The sequence below is a fragment of the Cryptomeria japonica genome, chromosome 4, assembly GCF_030272615.1.
Source record: "Cryptomeria japonica chromosome 4, Sugi_1.0, whole genome shotgun sequence".
NCBI classification, from domain to species: Eukaryota; Viridiplantae; Streptophyta; class Pinopsida; order Cupressales; family Cupressaceae; genus Cryptomeria; species Cryptomeria japonica.
Window position 1 is genome coordinate 284,610,219 of NC_081408.1, and position 22,280 is coordinate 284,632,498.

Genomic DNA, 22,280 nt, shown 5'->3' on the forward strand with positions numbered 1-22,280 from the left:
TTGTTGTGACTAACTACTAAAACTAGTGGACCTCTTTCTCCTACAGGGACATTTCTCCTTTGGTTCCATGCAGGTCTCTAAATTCCATATGCTCTATATCTACCTTTTTGTAGAGCATAGTTGTTATACCGACCTCCATGTGACTGCAAGTTCCTCCTCTTGCATTCAAAAGCTTTTTGGCCAAAACCATTGTAGTTGTAACATACAACATTTGCATTAGTAGTAACAACAAACAAAATCTTTCTAGCATAATCAGGAGAGGGGATATGCATGTATCTACTCCTCGATGCATTTTTCTCATTTGCATGTTGTTTATGAGATCCTAGATTATTTTTCCTATATTTATTTCTACATTCATATGCCCTATGGCCATAGGCATTACATGTAAAGCAATAACCGGTAATGGATGGCATATGACTTACAAATTTATTTTGCCATGCATGGGGATATCTTAACGGTCTAGCATGTCCATTTCGCCTTCCTTGAGGATGGATCCTTGGTTTTCCATTTTGTGCAACCCTTCATTATGGTCTCTTCTTCTCCCACACTTGCTTTGTCCTGTGGGTGGTAGCACTCCTTTGTCTTCTACCGGTGGGAGGTCTTCTTTGTTGTCTTCTCATTTTTCTACTTCCAGTGAGACTATCTTCTCCCATATTCCCTTTACCTTTGGGATCTACATTATTCCTCCTTCTTGCAGCATCGGTCTTCATTATTGTCTGTAGTTCTTCACTAGTTGTATCTAGATCAACCTTCTTTTTTGAAGGATTTCTAACTATGAAGGTATGTCCCTTATTTTCTCCATTTGAGGAGACAAATAGAATGTCATTGTGGGGGACATTCTTGCTGGTGGAGCATTCACCGACACCACAACCGAAACCTTTAGTGTCCTTGGCATGCTTTTTGTTCTTCAATTTTTTTTCCAAGGCGTCACTGCTGCCATCAAACTAGATTCTTACCTTGAGCTCATCCTTACACTTCTCATGGTCATTTTGGAGAATCTCCATTTCTCCAAGAAGCTATTGATATTCTTCATTTTTTATTTCTAGCCTAGATGCTAGATCTTCACACCGGCACTCCTTGGTGCCTTCATCTTGAGACTTCAACTCTGAGATAAATTTCTTAGATTCTTCAAGGCATTTGGTCAACTGGTTTTGCTCCACAATAGCAATGTTCTTGAATAGCTTTTATTCCTTTCTTACTTTACTGAGTTCTTCAAGTGCATTTACAAGCTCTCCTTCAAGATCAACTTCTTCTTCCTCTTCTTCTTCATCTTCACTATCAAATAGATCTTGTTGGCTAGATCTATCTGCCTTCTTGTCTTCTTCTTCATCTTCTTCATTATTACTAGCAAACACATCATATTAGTGGGATCTATTTGCCTTATCACTTTCAGATGTGTGCACCTCATCTTCGGATTCTTGTGTCATGAAGAGATGAGTTCCTTCTTTATCATTACTACTGCAACAATCTGATCTACCTCTATCATATGTGCATGTGTCTATTGCATTGTTCTTCTCACTCTCACAAACTAATCTAGTGGTGCAGGGTTCATTTCCATTAAAATTCTTTAGTCTATCCCATAGACTCTTTTTTGTTCTGCACTTATCCACCTGTGAGGAAACATCACCGATGAGCCCACTGAATATGGCCTTCATGGCTTCTTCATTACACATGCATCTTATTTCTTCCTCAAAGTAGGTGGGAGGACTGACAATCTTAGGAAGACCATTAACAACTGCCATCCAGACATCATATCCTAGGGAGGACAAGTAGACTTCCATTCTGCAACTCCAAATGGAATAGTTTGAACCACCAAAGACTGGAGCAGGGATTGACACTAAACAGATCATTGTGTCCTTAATCTAGAATCTACCCTAGAGAGAGAAAGCTTGATAAACATGGTACCTAGGCTTTGATACCAATTGTTAGACTCAATGCACCACTGAGAGGGGGGTGAATCAGTGGTTCTCAAAATGTTCCCTTTAACTATCCTTATGAAGGTATACCCACTAACATATCTAGTTGAATGAAAACTTACCGATTAGTGAGGAGACTAACCACAAATGAATTCACACAAAGGGACATCACACAACACCAGTATGCACAAGGAAAACCCAAGATGGGAAAAACCTTGATGAGCAATGTTGTTGGAGACTATTGCTCCAATCTAGCCTCCCAATGAAATCTGTTACAATGTTTTAGGGCTACAACCCCTGATTTAGGGCACCAACCCAAGGAGCACCAACCCCTAACTAATTTATGAGCTATAACCCAAAGAAGCTACAACCCTTGCTAGTTTATGGGCACCAACCCAAAGGATCTACAACCCCTGCACTGAGCTATAACTTAGTGATCACAAAAATAACTTCACATACAAATATAGTCATACTATTACAAGTGAATCTTGTAACCATTTCATATACCTCACTCTACAAATGAGACACCTTTTCTACTGCACTAGCTCACTCTTTTGTTTCTCTCAATTTCTGCTACACTATTGATCAACTCTACTATACCTTTTCTCTTCTTCTACTCTACTAGATCTCCTCCTTGTTGCTCTTCTCTTCAGTCTTCTCAACTATCTACCTACTGGTACAACCTCCTACTAGTTATCTCTTCAAATACACTCTAGCTACTATACCGGTTGCTCAAACCATATCATTTAACTATCTGTTAAACCCTATCACAAATTTAACCTTCAATCCCTCAGTCATTTCTATCCTTAGATATTTTCTCTCTGATTGATCTAGCTCTCTCATGCAACACTTACACACTTTGTAACAACTCTATGTTCTCTTATTCAGCAACATCCTTCAATGATTTTGGCTTCCTTATTTATAACCTAGTTTTCCTGCCAAAAGCCAATTCCAATTTCAGATAGATAGGGTTTCCTCATCAACCTCGAGGCAAACCAAATCCAATCATATCCTATCCAATCTGATTGCCCAGACAGTTGTTTGCTCATCACTACCATTGTCATGCCTTCCAATATACTTTTTTCAAATATAGAAAAAATGACCTTGTATCTTGGCCTACATCTATCAAAACACCACTAATACCTCTATTGTTTCCTTCTCAAGGTCTTCTCACAAACTGATTTTCTTGCTTCGGTCCATGCACTGACAACTCCCTGATTTTTCTTTATCATTCATTCTTCCTTGAGCCACACTCCTCTGCTTTGATTCACAAATCACGGGATCCATATTAAATGCACACTTGTAGAAATACGTAACCCTACATGGCACTTCACCGACCTCTACGAGCTTGCCACTTCATTTCTACATATCATCCACATCAACCAACTACTAGCTTGGATCTTCATGTCAGTCCAGATAGGATCATTAACCAAATACTCCAATGGTTCCTCTTTTCTTTTGGTTTACTAACCCTGTCGGTATCTCACATTCTATCGATTAACTCCTCATGTCTTCTCTTTGTTGAACTATCAGTGAAACTCCTTAATCAGTTTACTAGACATGTCTATCCTTATCATGTTCATCTCCATCAAATGGGAGTCACAAATCTTACCCTCTATTCTTCCTTACTAGTTCTCATGCTTACTAGTAGCCATCCTGATGACAACATGTCATCATCTTTCAGTGGTTTCAAACTAAGACATCTGCATGCCAGTTTCATTTCTATTTTCAGTTGCAACAATTTGCCTCCTTCTTCATCAGCTTGAATAACCTCTCTACTGGTTTGTCAAGGTGAAAAACTCATCATACTTCATCTATTTTGGCATCCCAACATGCCTTCTCTGTCAGTCCAGTCCATAACCCTAATATCATGCACTTGAGGCATTCCTTTGATTCACCAGTAGATCCAGTGTGAGCCTTCAAACACATGCCTTTGCCTCATCTACCTTATCTCACCAAAATATGATGCACACTATAAATAATAGGAGATAAGATCCACATACTAGTGTAGTGACACCTTATTATCTGCATCTTACAATGCACTCATGTGAATTCCCTATTTGTGCAACACATCTTCAAATAGGCACATGTGATCTGGTGTTTGCACTTTCACTGTCAGTCTGTATCTTCATTCAGTGGGAGTCCTATTGTTCTGCAACCTCACAACATATCAGTGACTAGTTCATCCTTCTCCTCTAGTGTTGATGTGATTTAGGTAACATTTTGCCTCTTCATCACAAATAACTGCTCAAGCACCTTGCCCATCTTGGTAGTCATAAGCTTGTTAGTTGACAACCACTTACTTGGTTGATTTGTCTTCTCCATGTCAACACATCACTTAACAGTTGTCATGCTCTCCTTACTGATGAAACACTGTATCGGTAACCTATCCATCTCATCCACACAAGTGAGCCACTAACTTGTGTATTGGTGGCTCCAGTGGTCATCCATTTGAATGACATTCTCTTCCTTACCTTACAGGTGTTCTGCAACACAAGGTGATATCCAAGCTATCTCATTCTGTACTCCTTCATGACAGTGTTTCATATACATCTCTCATAATGGTAGTCATCCCATACCGGTTGACATCAATGACAACACAATTCCAACAAACAGGGTTTGTAAGATACACGAATGCAAATAGGTCCAAGGGGTTATGGGGCCAGAAAATTGTCTCGGAATCTAAAATCGATAACTTGTCGATAAATGATCCAAACACTCCATGGTTTAGAAATAAGGAAGTTCATCATATCCTCAAGCAAAATCTAGCTCCGTAATATTTAGTGACCCAATGCAAGAAAATGCATAAATTTCACAATAGAAAACAAACCAAAAAGAAATGTTTTTGGTTGATGCAAGATTGCCAAGAACCAAGGATGCTCCTACATCACTTTGTCTCTATATAGCTTCTCAACTCTCTGTCTTACAAGATCACCATGTCTTATATTTCTTGGTTAATACAAAAGACCCTGTGACTATATCTTTTATAAACCCTTCTTATTTGATGTTGAGAGGTTCTTCCCTCTGTGCTATTTTATGTATTTTGTCAATGTATACTATTGGCATTATTGTCATTGATGTCAACTAGATGTAGAGGTTATAGAGGTTCATTCATCTAGTGATGAGTTTAGTTTGATGTTAACAAGTACAGACAAATGCATGGTTAGAGGTTTCAAAATTACCCTAGTGTTTAGTATGATAGATGGAGAAGTTCCATTCATTTCTATGTATCTTTTTTGTGCCTCTGTTATAGCCTTTATGCAAATGGATTTCAAAATTAACTTGTCTCTCTAATTACCTTCATGCCTAAGGTTAGGGTTTAAGGTTCATGTGTAGCTGATGGTGTATGATCCTATAGGATAAAATTTTTGTGGTGCACATAATGTTTCCTCTTATCCAACACTGTTTGTTATCCAAGTGATTGGTCTCACGGGATAAGAATATCAAAAGAAATAGTGGTTCCTCACTATCTCGTGGTGTTGAAATGTTCATATGCTAGTCACACAAGGTTGAAGATCATATGTTATTCATGCGAGATAAGATAGTCAAATGGGGTCAAAGAGGGAAGTTGTTCCTTCTTATCCGCTAGTGTTAAGAGTGATAAAAAAAACATCGCGTGAGACAAGAAACTAAAAGGAAATTTGTGGTTTCCCTTATCCCACATGGGCTAAAATGCACACAAAAGGCTGCACAAGGAATGCACAAGATAACAAAGTAAAGCGAAGGAAACTAAGGTAAACCTTATCTCATGAGGGTTTACAACAACAAGAATTGTGTTGCGGGGTAAGAGTATAGAGAAAAAGAGAAGACACAAGAAAAAAAAGATTATCCCACATAATTTTATCCTACATCGAAGAGGAAAAGGAACACCTGCAATGTGAGACAAAGAATAAATTTTGTGAACTAGAGAAAGCTTATCCCTTGAGGAGAAACAATGCCAAGGAATGCACTGCAGGGCAAAGATAAGAGCTAGCAGTCTAGGTAAGTATGTCAGTGGGGTTGTTGTGATGAAGTGGATAGGTAGGACCTACGTGGTGGATCCTGATTGGCCATGAGTTCCCAATATGATAGTCATCTATTGGCATTGATGGTGGGACAACAAAGACAATTGTAAAGGAGAGCCGACGTAGAGGTTTTTTCATTGGCTGAGAATGTGGTCTTCAGCCAATAAAAAATTCAAGGGGAATAAAAAAAGTTCTTTATTTAGAAAAATCATTCCACATATTGGACAGAGGGGAATAAAAAAAATTCTTTTGATGTAGGCTGATGAAGCAGTCTAGTTAATGTGATTCGACAGAGGTAGCTGAGCTTGATGAGGAAGAGAGGGAAATAACAACTCAAGTCGATTGTGTTTGGTGATTTTGGTGAAGTGTGTAGTTTTCTGAAGTAGGTAGTTCTATTGACGAAGAGAGCCGCAGAGAGTGTGTGTGTAGTGGTATCTAAAAGAGGAACAAGTAGAAAAAAAGAGAGTAAAAGTAGAATAGACCGAGATTAGAAAATAACTAGAGTGTGAGGAGTCAAAGTAGCAAGGTTGAGGAAGAGATTTGATCAGATTAGATGATAGAACAAAGATCAGGATCAGACATAGAGAAAAGAGAAGAGAAGAAGAGATAAGATAGAAAAAATAATAGTTAGGTTTTGTGAAACCTCATTTGCAACAAGGCATATAGCTGTATTTGTACGTATTTTGAATTGTAATCTCTGAGTGGGTTCTCAGAGTAGGGGTACATGCTCCTTTGAGTTGTAGCTCATAAATCTAGGAGTTGGTGCTCCTTGAATTGTTGCTCAAAATATCATGGGTTGGTGCCCTAAAACTCATTGTAACTATTTTTCATTATGAAGCTAGATTGGAGTGGTAGACTCCAGCAGATTTCTCACCGAGGTTTCTCCCACTTTGGGTTTTCCTCATATATCTTGTGTTATGTGGTGTGCTCTTGTGTGTGTGCATTGTATATTAGCTTAAAGTTACAATATTATCATACATAGTTAAAAATTTTAAAATACACCGATTCACCCCCCTCTCAATGTCCATTTGTGTTCTTTCAATTGGTATCAGTGCCTAGGTTCCCTAGTTGAGAAGCTTTTTCTAGCTTGGGTAGAGCCTTCTTAGTGAATACAATGGCTAGAAGTAAATCTACCTCTAAAGTACCTATGTTTGATACCACCAACTATGCCTTCTGGAGTAGAAGAATGGAAACTTACTTGTCCTCCTTAGGTTTTCATTTATGGATGTCTATGAAGAATGGTTACACTATCCCTCAAGATCCTCCTACTGACCCTAATGGTAAAAGAGAATATGAGAACAATACAAAAGCTAAGAATGTGATCTTGAGTGGTCTGTCTGATACACAGTTTGTGAAAGTCATGCACTGTACATCAACAAAAGCTACATGGGATAAACTACAAAGTATATATGAAGGAGATGCCAAGGTGAAACAAGCCAAGCTACAAAATTGGAGAGCTCAATTTGAAAATCTGAAAATGAAAGATGAGGAAAAGATAATTGACTATTTGTAGAGAGTGGATGAAATTATGAATGCCATAAGAGGACTAGGAGAAGATGTCTTAAATGAAGTTATTGTAAAAAAGGTTCTGAGATCATTAACTTGAAGATATTATACAAAGGTCTCTTCTATTGAGGAAGTAAAGGATTGACATACTTTTTCTATGGACCAACTATTTGGCTCCTTATCGGCCTATGAGATGAGAACAACAAGTGTTGAACCTTCAAAGAGAGAGGTTTCCTTCAATATAACGAGGAAAGGAAATGAAAAACCTACTCATAAATATGTTGAAGAAGACTCTGATGGTGCTATAGCCAACTTTGTAACGAATCTCAAAAGAGGCTCAGGAAAATAAAAAGGTAAGTTTCCTTTCAAATGTTCCAATTGTGGTAAGATTGGACATTTTTCTGCTAAGTGTCCCTATGGTGAGAAGGATGGGGATGAGATACAAGACAATAGATCTTTTAGTAAGAATAAAATGAAGAAAACTTACAAGCCAAAAAGAAGGACCTTTAGAAAGAAAATAATCCTTTAGACATTTGAAGGTAATGCCTTTGATGAAGAAAGTGTCTCTGAAGATTGCTGCAGTGAAGATGACAAAGAAGTTAATCTCTTTATGGCACAAGGAGAACTAGATGATGAGAAAGTGGTTAGTGATGAAGAAGAGGAAATAGAAGTTAAAGTGGACCTTGAAGGTGAACTTGTTAGTGCTCTAGAAGAAATTCCCAAAGTGAGAAGAGAATACAAAAAATATAATAATGTTGTTGTTGAAGAACAAGATCTATTAAACAAATTTCTTGAGGAATCTAAGAAAACAATTTCTAATTTGAAGATCCAGTTGGAAGAAGCAAAGAGGATGTCTGAAGTAACCAAGTTAGATTTAGAAAAGAAAGAAAAGGAATATCAAAACTTGGAGGAAGAAATTGTGTTTCTTAGAAAATAACTTGAAAAGAAGAAAGAAGAACTAAACATGAGGATTAAGTATGATGGTAGCACCGAAGCATTAGACAAAATATTAAGTAAGCAGAAGCACAACAAGGATATCAATGGAGTTGGTTTTGAAAAAGGTTAATCTTCAAACAATATAGATTCATCAAACAAGGAGATACTCTTCACCTTTTCAAGTGAAAGTGAAGTCAAACAAACTTTCACAGTTAGCAAGCCTAATTAGAAGAAGACATAAGCTACTCCTACAAAGTATCAGTAAAAGAACCAGCATGCTGATCCAAACAGAAAATCCAAGATGGATCAAGGAGGTTTCACAAGAGTCAGGGATATGAGGAAGAGCTCAAGAAGACCGAGTTATGCTGCACCAAGGAGACCAATGAGAAATAAGTCTAATAATGATTGGTATGTACCTCAATTCCATAGATACTACTATAAATGTAGTACTTATGGTCATAGAATTGCAAAATGTAGCCTTATGCGTAGGTCGTCTCCTAGTTTTGAAAGTAGAAATCAAGTCGTTGTTCTAAGGGATATGAATGGTGTCTATTGTCATTCAAATGAGTATGCTCATGTAGGAGTTATGAATGTAGGAGAAATGTATCTCAATCCTACAATAGATTTCAAAGTTCATCATTCAATGTAAATGTAAAATGCTATCATTGTCACAACTTGGGCCATATTGTAAAACATTGTAAGATTAGGACAACTAAGCCAAAGAAGACAGTGTCAACATCTGAATCTAAGTTAAAATTTGATCAGAATGTAACATTAGAGAAGAAGCAAGAATCAAAACAAGTTTGGGTTGGAAAAGGAAAGGACAAATCTGAGTCAAGTTTGATTGTTCAAACTACCCTACATGCTGAAAGGAAAAACTTATGGCTAGTAGACAGTGGCTGCTCAAATCACATGACCAGAGATAAGAAGAAATTTATCAAATTAGAAGATTGGAATGGTTATTCTATGAGGTTTGAAGACAACTCTTCAATCAAGGTAAAAGGAAAGGGCACACTTAATATTGATGGAAAACTAAAATCTCCTAATGTTTATTATGTGCAAGGTCCAAATCACAATCTGCTAAGTGTGAGTCAAATGTATGACAAAGGATACAGAATTATATTTGATTCCAAAGGCTATGAAATTAAAAAAGAGAGCACTGGTAAGTTGGTTGTAGAAGGTAAAAGAGCAGATGGAAATGTGTATAATCTTAAGGAATTCTTTGATTCTCAATGCATGATGGGATAAGTTGATGAGAGTTCGCTATGGCATAGAATACTAGGACACATCAATTTTGATAGTCTTGTCAAATTAAGAAAGAAAGGGCATGTAAGACACATACCTTAGATTATTAAGCCAACTGATACCTTCTATGATGAGTGTCAAAGAGGTAAGCAAACAAAGATCAATTTTAAGACAAATGAATTCTCAACTACAAGACCTCTTGAGCTTCTGCATACTAATTTGTGTGGGCCTACTAGAACAAGGTCCCTAAATGGAGAAAGATACTTTATGTTGTTGATAGATGATTTCTCTAGGATTACATGGATCACCTTCTTGCAAGACAAGTCTCAAGTCTATGAAAGATTCAAAATATTCAGGAAGATGGTGGAGAAGGAAAGTGGTTACAAGCTAAAATGTTTGTGATTAGACCATGGAGGTGAGTTCACATCAAATGAGTTTGAAGACTACTATGAGAGACATGGAATGAGAAGACAATATTCTACCCCTTAGACATCACAACAGAATGGTGTTGTGCAAAGGAAAAACATAATAGTCAAGGAGATGGCAAGGACAATGTTGAATGAAGCTAATCTACCTAATGTTTATTGGAAAGAGGAAGTTCACATTGTTGTATATACACTAAACAAAGTGCAATTAAAAGTAAATAGCATAATGACGCTTTATGAGTTATGGTACGATAGGAAACCATCAGTCAAGTATTTCAAGGTGTTTGGTAGAAAGTGCTTTTTGGTGCCTAGAAACGGGTTTACACTGCTACAAGGTAGAGACCAAGATGATTCCTCAATGGAAATACACTTCCAACTATCAATATCCTTTAGACTTGGACCAATTGCAACAAGGATCTACAAATCCTTGTACACTTTGGGCTCTACAAGACCTAGGAGGGTGATCCCTTATCCAATTTGTGATCTATGCACCATATTCCCAAATTATGCATAAAACAAAGTAGATAATCTCATGTAAAGGCTCAATAGAAAGGGATAATGCTCAGGAATGGAAAATTCCTCAGTGATCCTCAACCAATTGGAGCATGAGATAGTTATGTGCACATAGAAACATACATGAAAATAAAATATATTCTGAGATTCAACCATTTATAGAAAGTTGCTAGTGAATTTGAACAAAATATTGACACTTAAGATAGTTACAAGCTACAATTAGTTCCTTACTCCATTGGGTACATGAATTCATATGACATACAATGAACTCTGGCAGAATTTTATTTAACAACATATAGATCTAAGATAGTATTGCCTTGCAATGTATCACATTTGCAACCCCAACCCATAGTACTTATCAAAATCCCTGCAAAAGCCCTACCACTCTACAATTCTACTCCAACATTCAATTGACCCCTTAGACCAAGGCATGAATAGAAACTACGAACACCACAATAGTGCAATGAATGAGAAAATCCTTGATTTTATTCATTCAAAATATGGTAGAATAATACACTAGAGAGAAATTGATTTGAATTATATTTCTATTTAATAAAATAGCTATCTCTGTCAAAACACAATTTACATTTAACTCCTTCAAGAACCTACAAAAATCTTGACATGTGACTCTTTCTATTTTCTCTATAAATGACTTTACAATTTGCTTGTTTCACCTAGACTTTGCTGCTGGAACCAAAATTTTGGAACACTAAAGGGACCAAAATTGGAACCCCATCTCATAGCCCTGAATTCCCTTTTATAGAAAACAAGAGAGCTAACAAGCTTCAAGCTAGAGGAGACACTTGTCATCCTAAAATGATCCATATGACTACAATTTGTTACAAAAATATTCCATTAGAAGAAAACCATGACCAACACCAAAATATCTGCAACTACCTCTTTGACACTCCTTACGCATTACACTACCCTTGTTGTTGCTTAAATTTCATACATGACCATAGCTAGAAGACAAAAACTGTTAACCAAACTATCACATCAGATAATTTGCAATCTTTATTCTTCTTCCAAATATGTCTTGCTCCATTCATTGTATTCTTCCTTAGATGGCCACTTCAAACTTATGACTTCATCAGCTTTTTCCCTATATGGAGTATACTTAATGGCTACTTGATTCACTTCTCTTTCAAAAGATTCAAAAAATGCCCTTGTCCATAGAATTTTATCCATCCCACTCACTAGCATGTCAATATCAAGTCCATCACAGATTAAATATACCTGGGTATTGACGACCCTTTCCGCCTCTTCTCTCCATAACTGTAAATGATTAATTGGCCCCTCCTCATTTACAAAGCCTGGTAAAAATGTTTCATTAAGCTCACTGAAATCCCTCATCAACTCCCTTATCTTTCTCTCTATATTGTCATGTAGCTTCTGGGCTTCCTGCATTGATTTTACTAGCAAATAAGTCGATTAGAGTGTAATCGGGCTCTGATCATGGTACTTGGAAGCCATAGACATTATTCTAAGCTCATTTCCTCTTTGCAACCATTTTGTAAACAAAGGGATTGCCACTTCCTTATCTTCATCAAAACTTTGAATAGAATTAAACAATAAAGAATATAAAGAATGAATACTATTCAACCTACTATCAACCTTCTCATTCAAGTGAGTTAGTACTGAGCTAACTACTTCCATTTTTTGGAAAGCACACTGTTCTTTTGACTCCTTCAATTTATTCTCCTACTCAATGATCTTTTCTAAAAGTTGGGCTCTCATTGGATCAGTTGATCTAGTAGGTTCCTCATCAACATATGGTACCAATGATATGCTTGGGATATCAATCTCACTATCAAATTGGACTACTGCATCTACATGGGTGACAAGTGGATACTTGGGCATTGATGGTGCTAATGAAGTAGAGGGAATAGAAGGTGACACTCCTATCTATCCCCATTCTAGAAGTTAAAAAATGGTTTGCAATTTCACACCTGAGCCATATTATAATTATTGAAGAGATTTTCACATTTCCTCAAAAGTTCCTCTTTTTCTATAGCCTCCCTCTTGGAAGTCTCATGGGCCAACTTGGTCACATCAACAGCTGTCTTTGAGGCCTCAACATTTGATATATAAGAGACCCTCTTTACAATAAGGATTCCCCTCAAATTGGGATTTATGTCATAAATATTAGGCCATCTAGGCCCCTGCTCTAGTGCCCATATTGCCAAGGTTGCATAATCATCCAAAAACTCCGATCCTCTCAATTTTGACTTCCTAATTGCATCCAAGGCTATTGCATCTACCATATCCCATTCCGGTAGGATTAAAAATCCAGCCCGATTTACAATGGTTTTTCCTTCATCTATAGTGATTCCTTTGAATGCATCCATCATTTCATTCTTGACCTCTTCCTGATTTTCTTGATCAGATCTATTTGTCCTTTGGGCCTTTTTCTTAGCACTTGTCCTTTTGTACTCATTTATCTTCATCTTCCATACCAACTACAAGAAGGATTGACTCCTCACAAAAGCCTCATCCTCAAGAAATTAATTACATGCCTCCTTTCTTGCATCTCTAAAGGCTCTTCCTTGAATATCTAAAGGAGTAAGGTCTAATTATAATGTTGGTGGCATATAAGGGATACCAATCTGCATATCAACATCTGTGACTAGAACAACATCCTCTTCTTGTTATTCTTTCATGTGTTGTTCAATTGCTTGTTCTTCCTCCTGCCTTAGAGGTGAAAAGGGCACACATTATGGTGAGAGAATTTTGTTTGAATCTTCAAGATCAATGATATTGATCCCTTTAAAAGGTTTTACTTGCACCTTCAGAGGTGGCTCTATCCTTATTATTCTCTTACCCTTTCTCCTCACCAGCTTTTCACTATCACTACTACTTTCTTCTTCACTTCTTGTTTCTTCTCTCATCCTCTTTTGAGAAGGCTCAGAAGTGGGTATGTGTTCTTCCAAACCATATGTTCTTTGAGGTGGAGGAATACGTCGGCTTGGTGGCCTCATTCTCATATGATGAATTAACACTACCTCTTTTGCTGTTATGTGTGTAGGCTTTTGTACATTTATTCTCTCAACCTACAGACCATAGATTTATTCAAGTTTGGGCCTCTTCTACTTTAATGTTAGAATTAAATCATCAAAAATTTTCATCACATATTCCATTTTAGTAGACAATGGAACAAAATTTCTCAATGGATCATAGCTTGGATCCATTTTCTGCACGATAGCCCATAATTTTCTAAAAACTATCCATTTCTCCTTCCTCCAATCCTGAATCAAAAAATCAAATTAATTTCTTATTATATCTTCAAGGAAATTATGATCATGGGGCAATAGACCTGGTTTAATTTTTGTCTTCAATATATTGTAAAACCCTTTAGGATCATTGTGCTTGGCCGAGTTGGCTCCTAAATGATATGGTGCTAAGAGTTTGTCAAAATGCACATATCCACCTTTGACAATCATAAAATATGGGATAACAACATAATCATGAAAGATGGCTCCCTTAACTTTCCCCTTCAACTCCCTGTCATGTATGCATCCTATTTGCTAGATTACTTCAGCAAAACCCAATCTTAAAAGGACATTGAAAGGTATTACATGTGGCTCACCACAGATACCATAAACTCTTATTACCCTACTGACAAGATAAGGAATGATATCCCCCAAATTATTCTCTATTCTCTATTAGGTCCCAGAGACAACTAAGAGGGGGGGGCTGAATCAGGTGTCTAATAAATTAAAACCAAAAACTAATTAACCAACTTAATGCTTAATACAGGTAAACCAATTAAGTATGTCAATAGACAGTGTTAACAGTAAATTGTCATACCGATAAGGATTAATGCATGAAACATAAACATAAAGTCATCCACAACACATGACACCAATATTTGTATGTGGAAACACTGTAAGGGGAAAAACCATGATGGGAAACCTTACCCACAATCAGATGATACTACTACAGATAGTAAGTGTACATAAATGGGGTCTGCACATGCAGAAAGGCCAACAGCTTAGAGCTCACTGCTCAATCACAAAATAGGAGTCACATTGACTACAGTTGGATGGTTAAATCCAATAAGAATGTACTACACAAAATAGCATCTTCCTATGCTAGATTTAGTACCGGTGTAATGTTGATATGCTTCTACAAAAACCTAACTTCACCTTCAAATGATGTCTTCATGTATATCCCTACTTGATCTCGCATATACCTTCACTTAATTCTTTTTCGCATTCCACACTTGATATTACAAATAAGATCTTACATGTATACCATACCCTAAGACCAATTTTAGTAGGTCATCTCTACAAGATATTACAATAAAACATTTTTAAAAACAATATAATATCCGATGCAATAACCAATTGAACATGTCAGCTTAATGCATTTACAACAATAATAAATCATCTCCATAGTGTGCCATGCTGATCTAGAAAAGATAAAACCTGTCGACGTAACCCTAGATAACCTAGACCTATTTGTCGGTGAAAGCAAATATGCAAATATGAATATACCAATGATTAATTATTCAAAATGAAGTGTCCACATGATGTCTTCGACATTACCAAGTGTCTTCCATATCATTCCAGGTACCGGTGAACAATATATTCTACCGTTGAACCATATACCAGTAATTGTTGCATAGTTTACTTGCTTGCTGGTGAATGTTGCTAGATCTCCAAAGTAGGTGTTGACATCAATGAAAAAACCATACCAAAATACCAACAATTTCCCCCTTTGGCATTGATGGCAACACAAGATGGAAAAACCATCAAAGTGCCAAAACAGAAATGCCAAATACAAAAACCAACAATCTCCATTTCTCCCCCTTGGAGTAACATGTATTTATTATCAAAAGATTATTTTTCAATACCAATCTCTTATACCAATTTCTCATACCAATCTCTCCTTAAATGTGTTTTTCAAAATCTCTCCCCAAGTAGGATAATGTGTTTTTCCATAGATATCTCTCCCCCTTTGACATCAAATGCCAAAGTCACAAAAAGTCAAGTTCATACAAAATACCAACTACTCCCCCTGAGAAGTAGCTTCCTCATCAAATACCAGAATAAAAGATTTGTCTTTTAATTCTGCTAGTTCATGACAATCATCAACTATCTAAATCTCTACGGGTGGTGGTATGAATCCAAGCTGATCTCTGAGATATTCAAAAGTCTCCTTAGGCAAAGGTTTTATGAAAATATCTGCAAGCTATTCTTTAGTATTCACATAAACCAGTTTTATCTCCTTTTCTTCAACTTTTTCCCTTAGAAAATTAAGTTTGATACAAACATGTTTAGTTTTAGAATGTAATACTGGATTCTTAGATATATCAATTGCTGCAGTGTTATCACAGTATATAGTAATAGGTTCCTTGCATTTTACCTTTATGTCTTTTAATATTTCCTTCTGATAACATACTTCTAGCTACATCCAAGATAGTTTTGTTTTTTCTTTCAACAACTCCATTTTATTGTGGTGTCTGAGGTATTGATAATTGTCTTTTGATTCCATTCACTTCACAGAATGTATTAAAGTCCTTAGATGTGAATTCTCCTCCTTGATCTGATCTTAAACATTTGATTTTCATACCGATTTCATTTTCAACCATTGCTTTGAATAGTTTGAACTTTCCAAGTGCTTTTGATTTCTCTCTAAGAAAAGTAACCCAACACATTCTAGAGTAATCATCAATAATTAGCATGAAATATCTATCACCTTGTAAGCTTTTAGTTCTAGCTGGACCACATAAATTGGTGTGAATTAAGTCAAGAGCATTATTTGATTTTTCTAGAATACTTTTGAAACTAGCTCTAACTTGTTTTCCAAATTGAAATTCCTTACAAATTGTATTATGAGGTTTCACAATTTTACGTAGATCTCTAACTGCCTTAGAACTACTAATTTTTACCATGCAATCAAAGTTTACATGACATAGTCTCTTATGCCATAACCAACTTTCATCTATATGTGCAATTAAGCATGCCTTTTCACTGTTATTCAAATGAAAGATATTGCCTCTAGTCTGATTGCCGGTTGCAATTTCCAAACTAGTTCTATTCATGATTTTACATTTTCCATTTTTAAATTGTAACCGAAATCCCTTCTCAAGCAATTGACCAGCACTTAAAAGATTATGTTTTAATCCTTCAACATAGTAGACATTGTTAGTGTTATGCTTACCATCAAGAGATATTGAACCCTTACCTTTGATTGAATAGGCTTTGTCATCACCAAATCTTACTAAACCTCTATTGTATTCTTGAAAGCTCAAGAATTTACCTTTGTCTCCAGTCATATGATGTGAGCATCCTATGTCAATGATCCATTCATCCTTTGCTTAAAGTTTAGCTGCTACGGCTTGTTCTACGGATTGAGCAGTAGGTGCTAGTTGATCTTCTGTTATAGCAACAAAAACCCATCCATTGTCTGTTGGATCCTCATCAGAATCATCAGTCACACCTTCATCAGCAATGTAACAAGATTTATCTTTGTTCTTCTTAAATCTATATCTCTGATATTCGGGATTAGGCTTGTATGGTCTTCTAGCTTCTTCTCTTAGTCTAGCATGTCTATCAGGGCATCTTGAAAGCATATGACCAATCTTATTGCAGTTAAAACATTTAAAGGGTGCTTTACCTTCATACTTACTACCAATTGGACCTTTTGGCATTTTCCTTTTAAATAGTGCTTCAAGTTCTTCAAGCTCTTCATTCTCCTTTCTGAATTCTTCAAGTTCTCTTGCATAAAAGCCTATCCAGTCTAATTAGTCAAATGATGAAGCAGATGATGTTGATGCTTTAAAGGCCAAATCGGATTTTATAGTAGCAACAGGACCAAATTCCTCAATTTCAAAGGCTGAAAGTTTTCCAATCAATATATCCCTAGTTACTGATGTATTAGGCATTGTTCTCAACTCATTTATAGCAGTAACCTTCATTTTATATGCCGGTGGCAAACCTCTTCAGATTTTTGAAACAATTTCATTCTCACTCAAGGTTCCTCCACAACAGTTAATACCCAAAACAATTTCATTTACTCTTTCCATAAAAGCAGAAATCCTTTCATCTTCTTCCATTTTCAGATGTTCATACCTAACTGGGAAGCTTTCAAGTTTTGCAATTTTGACTGTGGAATCTCCTTCATTTAGTGTTTCCAAGTGATCCCAAATAGCTTTAGCAGTAGACCTGTCTGATAATCCCATGACTTGTTGATCTAATAATGCGCTCAAAAGTGCTTCTCTTGCTTTGCAATCATTTTCTTCATCTTTAGCTAAGGTAGTTGGAGCAGTCTGACCAGCTACAGTAGTAGTATAACCATTTTTAGTAACTTCCCAGATGTCTTTACTAATGCAATTCAGATGTGTCTCCATTCTGATCTTCCATATCCCATAGTTGGTTCCATCAAATTTATGACTATCCTTCCTGAAATAATTAGTAGACATTGGATATCCTCATGTTGTTAAACATCTGCAAAAGAGGACTAGGCTCTAATACCAACTGTTAGGTCCCAGAGACAACTGAGAGGGGGGGGTGAATTAGTTGTCTAATAAATTCAAACCAAAAACTAGTTAACCAACTTAATGCTTAATACTGGTAAACCAGTTAAGTATGCCGGTAGATAGTGTTAATAATAAATTGCAATAATCGATTGAACATGTCGGATTAATGCATTTACAACAATAATAAATCATCTCCATAGTGTACCATGCTGATCTGGAAAAGATAAACCTGTCAGTGTAACCCTAGATAACCTGGACCTATTTGCTGGTAAAATAAAATATGCAAATATGAATATACCAATGATTAATTCTTCAAAACAAAGTGTCCACACAATGTCTTCAACATTACCAAGTGTCTTCCATATCATTCCAGGTACCGGTGAACAAAATCTCTATCACTGAACCATATACCAGTAATTGTTGCACAGTTTACTTGCTTGCCAGTGAATGTTACTGGATCTCCAAAGTAGTTGTTGACATCAATGACAAACCCATACCAAAATACCAACAATCTCCCCATTTGGCATTAATGGCAACACAAGATGGAAAAACCATCAAAGTCCCAAAACAAAAATTGCAAATACAAAAACCAACAATCTCCATTTCTCCCCCTGGGAGTAACATGTGTTTATTATCCAAAGATTATTTTCAATACCAATCTCTCACACCAATTTCTCATACCAGTCTCCCCTTAAATGTGTTTTTCAAAATCTCTCCCCAAAAAGGATAATGTGTTTTTCAATAGATATCTCTCCCCCTTTGACGTCAAATACCAAAGTCACAAAAAGTCAAGTTCATACAAAATACCAACTACTCCCCTTGAGAAGTAGCTTCCTCATCAAATACTGGAATAAAAGATGTCTTTTAATTCTGCGGGTTGATGACAATCATCAACTGTCTAAGTCTCTACCGATGGTGGTATGACTCCAAGCAGATCTCTGAGATATTTAAAAGTCTCCTTAGGCAAAGGTTTTCTGAAAATATCTGCAAGTTGTTCTTTAGTATTCACATAAACCAGTTTTATCTCCTTTTCTTCAACATTTTCCCTTAGAAAATCAAGTTTGATAGAAACATGTTTAGTTTTAGAATGTAATACTAGATTCTTAGATATATCAATTGCTGCAATGTTATCATAGTATATAGTAATAGGTTCCTTGCATTTTACCTTTGTGTGTTTTAACATTTGCTTCTGATAACATACTTCTAGCTGCATCCAAGATAGTTTTGTTTTTCCTTTCAACAACTGCATTCTGCTGTGGTGTCCGAGGTGCTAATAATTGTCTTTTGATTCCATTCACTTCATAGAATGTATTAAAGTCCTTAGATGTGAATTCTCCTCCTTGATCTGATCTTAAACATTTGATTTTCTTACCAGTTTCATTTTCAACCATTGCTTTGAATAGTTTGAACTTTCCAAGTGCTTCTAATTTCTCTCTGATAAAAGTAACCCAACACATTCTAGAGTAATCATCAATAATTAGCATGAAATATCTATCACCTTGTAAGCTTTTAGTTCTAGATGGACCACATAAATCAGTGTGAATTAAGTGAAGAGCATTATTGGATTTTTCTGGAATACTTTTGAAACTAGCTCTAACTTCTTTTCCAAATTGACATTCCTTACAAATTGTATTCTGAGGTTTCACAATTTTAGGTAGATCTCTAACTGCCTTAGAACTACTGATTTTTACCATGCAATCAAAGTTAACATGACATAGTCTCTTATGCGATAACCAACTTTCATCTATATGTGCAATTAGGCATTCCTTTTCACTGTTATTCAAATGAACGATATTGCCTCTAGTCTGATTACCAGTTGCAATTTCCAAACTAGTTCTATTCATGATTTTACATTTTCCATTTTTAAATTGTAACTGAAATCCTTTCTCAAGCAATTGACCAGCACTTAAAAGATTATGTTTTAATCCTTCAACATAGTAGACATTGTCAGTGTTATGCTTACCATCAAGAGATATTGAACCCTTACCTTTGATTGAACAGACTTTGTCATTACCAAATCTTACTAAACCTCTATTGTATTCTTGAACGCTCAAGAATTTACCTTTGTCTCCAGTCATATGATGTGAGCATCCTATGTCAATGATCCATTCATCCTTTGCTTCAAGTTTAGTTGCTACGGCTTGTTCTACCGATTGAGCAGTAGGTGCCAGTTGATCTTCTATTATAGCAATGAAAACCCATCCATTGTCTGTTGGATCCTCATCAGAATCATCAGTCACACCTTCATCAGCAATGTAACAAGATTTATCTTTGTTCTTCTTAAATCTATATCTCTGATATTCAGAATTAGGCTTGTATGGTCTTCTAGCTTCTTCTCTTAGTCTAGCATGTCTATCAGGGCATCTTGAAAGCATATGACCAATCTTATTGCAGTTAAAACATTTAAAGGGTGCTTTACCTTCATACTTACTTCCAATTGGACCTTTTGGCATTTTCCTTTTAAATAGTGCTTCAAGCTCTTCATTTTCCTTTCTGGATTCTTCAAGTTCTCTTGCATAAAAGGCTATCCAGTCTGATTTGTCAAATGATGGACCAGATGATGTTGATGCTTTAAAGGCCAAATCAGATTTTATAGTAGCAACAATACCAAATTCCTCAATTTCAAAGGCTGAAAGTTTTCCAACCAATGTATCCCTAGTTACTGATGTATTAGGCATTGTTCTCAACTCATTTATAGCAGTAACCTTCATTTTATATGCCAGTGGAAAACCTCTTAAGATTTTTGAAACAATTTCGTCCTCACTCAAGGTTCCTCCACAACATTTAATACCCAAAACAATTTCATTTACTCTTTCCATAAAAACAGAAATCCTTTCATCTTCTTCCATTTTCAGATTTTTATACCTGACTCAGAAGCTTTCAAGTTTTGCAATTTTGACTGTGGAATCTCCTTCATTCAGTGTTTCCTAGTGATCCCAAATAGCTTTAGCAGTAAACTTGTCTGATAATCCCATGATTTGTTGATCTGATAATACGCTCAAAAGTACTTCTCTTTCTTTGCAATCATTTTCTTGATCTTTAGCTAAGGTAGTTGGAGTAGTCTGACCAGCTACAGTAGCAATAGCCCCATTCTTAGTAACTTCCTAGATTTCTTTACCAATGCAATTCAGATGTGTCTCCATTCTGATCTTCTATATCCCATAGTTGGTTCCATCAAGTTTAGGACTATCCTTCCTGAAATAATTAGTAGACATTGGATCTCCTCAAATTGTTAAACTTCTGCAAAAGAGGACTATGCTTTGATACCAATTGTTAGGTCCCAGAGACAACTGAGAGGGCGGGGTGAATCAGTTGTCTAATAAAATCAAACCAGAAACTAATTAAGCAACTTAATGCTTAATACTGGTAAATGGGTTAAGTATGTCGGTAGACAGTGTTAACAATAAATTGCTATACTGGTAAGGATTAATGCATGAAACATAAACATAAAGTCATCCACAACACATGACATGAATGTTTGTACGTGGAAACCATGTAAGGGGAAAAACCTTGGCGAGAAACCTTACACACAATCAGATGATACTACTACAGATAGTAAGTGTACATAAATGGGGTCTGTACATGCAGAAAGGCCAATAGCCTAGAGCTCACTGCTAAATCACAAAATGGGAGTCACACTGACTACAGTTGGATGGTTAAATCCAATAAGAATGTACTACACAAAAGAGCATCTTTATATGTTGGATTCAGTACCAGTGTAATGCTGATATGCTTCTATAAAAACCTAACTTCACCTTCAAATGATGTCTTCGTGTATATCCCTGCTTGATCTCGCATATACCTTTACTTAATTCTTTTTTGCATTCCACACTTGATCTTACATTTATACCATACCCTAAGACCAATTTTAGTAGGTCATCTCTACAAGATATTACAATAAAACATTTTTATAAACAATATAATATCCGATGCAATAACCAATTGAACATGTCAGCTTAATGCATTTACAACAATAATAAATCATCTCCATAGTGTGCCATGCTGATCTGGAAAAGATAAACCTGCAGGTGTAACCCTAGATAACCTGGACCTATTTGCTAGTAAAATAAAATATGCAAATATGAATATACCAATGATTAATTCTTCAAAACAAAGTGTCCACATGATGTCTTCGACATTACCAAGTGCCTTCCATATCATTCTAGGTATCGGTGACCAATTTATTCTGTTCCTGAACCATATACCAGTAACTGTTGCACAGTTTACTTGCTTGCTGGTGAATGTTGCTGGA